This window comes from Hipposideros armiger, unplaced genomic scaffold (assembly GCF_001890085.2).
Source record: "Hipposideros armiger isolate ML-2016 unplaced genomic scaffold, ASM189008v1 scaffold_421, whole genome shotgun sequence".
In the NCBI taxonomy this organism is placed as follows: domain Eukaryota; kingdom Metazoa; phylum Chordata; class Mammalia; order Chiroptera; family Hipposideridae; genus Hipposideros; species Hipposideros armiger.
In genome coordinates, this window is record NW_017731771.1 from 345011 (window position 1) to 347592 (window position 2582).

Here is a 2582-nt window from a genome sequence, read left to right on the forward strand (position 1 = left end):
AGAAACAACTAAAACACTGGACACAGTATGTGAAACAGTGTTTTTGGAGACACTGTGCATCAGACAACAAAGAACAGTGAACTCTTAGAGCTAGGTGGGCCAAAGCATGTACCAATCCACTGCCTGGTGAGAATTTCAAGATCTAGGGATAGGAAACTGAGGTGCAGCCTGAAAGCGTCGCTGAACTAAGAAGAAGCTGGGAAAGCCAAAGCAGTTAGTGTTCAGAAGGCAGGGTACCAGAAGAGAGAGAGCCGTTCTCAGAGAGTGTTCAGAAATGTGCAGATGGTCCCACTCACGTCTTCAGCTGTATATTGATTAGGGCACATGTGTGGAGAAACTAATGAGGCCGAAGCAATAACTACCCCAAAGAATTAGAAGAAAAAATATCTGTAGCTTACTCAGGGTTGAGAACAATTCCTGTTCCTACCAGCCAGAGTAGAAAGCCTCATGCTTCAAGGGGCAGTTGGTAAAGTACTCATAAAGATTTGCCTCAGTAGTGGGGAAATTTAAGCTTAACAATGTCTGTTCCTGTCAAACAAAGCTTAAAAGATGTAAAAGGATAAAACTGTTTCCAAGTAATATAACTGCATTCTAGGAGTTAAAGAACATTTATAGAAATGCAAAATATTCATCAACAAACAAGGTAAAATTTACAATGTCTGTCATTCAATAAAAAAATCATCAAATATGCACATAATCTGGAATAAATGACCCACAATCATGAGAAAAATCAACCAAAATTAACCCAGGATGACACAAATGATGGAATTAGTGGACAAGGACAATAAAAATGATTATAACTATATTACATATACTCCAGGAGCTTGAGGAAAGATTAACTATGTTAAAGAAAGACATGAAGATATTTTTTAAAAGTTCAAAATTGAACATCTAGAGGTCAAAAGTATCATGTCTGAAATTAAAAATATGCTGAATGAGATCAACAGCAGATTACACATTTCAAAAGAAAAGATTAATGAACTTGAAGATAAGGCACAAAAAACTATCTAAAATGAAACACAGACAAAAAAAGACTAGAACAAAAAAGGATAGAGCATTAATAAACTTTGAGGCAACTTCAAGCAGCCTAACACAGGTGGAGTCCCCATAGGAGAAGAGAGAGATGGGGAAACAAAATTAAAAAAAAAAAAAAGATTGGGAGAAACAATGGATGACAATTACCAAAATTTAATGACAACTATAAACCAATAGATCCAAGAAGCTCAATGAACCCCAAGCAGAAGAAACATGAAGAAAACTACACTGAGTCATATTTTAGGCAATTTGCTGAAAACCAGTGATAAAGCGAAAAGTCTTCAAATAATCCAAAGGAAATTACACAATATGAATAAAGGCCATAAATAAGAATGAGTCTACACCCGTTTTCTTCTTTGAACTCTGGTGTTCTGTTTCAACTTTCAGTCCTGTCCATTCCAAATAACCCTTTCCTATCCCCCCTCAGGCCCTATTCCCCCTCAGGCGTTAGAGGGTGAAGTGTAGAAATCACCGTCTCTTTTAGTAATTGAAATGAAGTAAAAACTAGTTTGTTTTTCAAAACACAGTTCATGATTTAAAGGGATCTGATGGCGATTACACAAGTGGGACCTTGTTTTAGCAAGTCTTTTCTGTCAACCTGGACATTTCTTTTATTAATGGACTGTTTTCTCATTGCAATATTTCAATCAGTAGATGTTTTGTGAGTGCATGCTCTGTGCAAGGGACTCATCTAGGGTTTATTAAAATTTGCAGTTTAATCTGAGGCAAGACCAAAATGAGAGGGCAACTAACTGGGAATCCAGTCTTTGCTTTAAACTCAGTTCTGCCAGCCACTTACAACTAACTTCCTGCCTGTGTGGTTATTGAGCAAAGTGAAGCTAAGTGGTATCTGAGGTCCTCCTGGATATAAATATTTTACATGTACTGACTTATTCCTATTACTTTGCTTTTTATTTATCAGAAGTTTATAAGTATAAAGTAAATGTACATAAAAAACTGGGCAACAATTTTTAAAACTTTGTCCAAAAATTGCTGATCATCAACATATATAAAATATGATTCTGAACACAGAAGTGTACAGATGAATAGAATAAGTTCACTCTCTGGTTTACCAGTGTGCCGTAGGAAATAAATACAGCTGCTGGAACCTTAGAAAAATTTGAAATAACTGAAATTAAAGATAAATTTGGACTTTAATTAAAGAAGATGTGTTTGTTTATATTTGCAAACAAACCGGTTTACAATTAGGAAAAATACTTTAGCTACAGTATTCATGAGCAACAAAATAAATGATTATTTAAACATGAGTCACTGACTTAAAGTCATGAATTCAAGACACAGTAAGAAAAGTCTAACATATGATGTTTGTCAAACCAGATGATGTGATCAACTAGAAACATTGTAAATTATGAAAGTCAAAGAGAATTTCACATCCTTACGCATTGTTGCTATGTAACATTAAAATCTAAAACTTTAGCAAAGTTACATAGATTTAAGGTGTACAATTCTGTAGTACATCATCTATAAAGCACATTGTGTGTTCACCACCCAGAGTCAGTTCTCTTTCCATCACAATATATTCAATC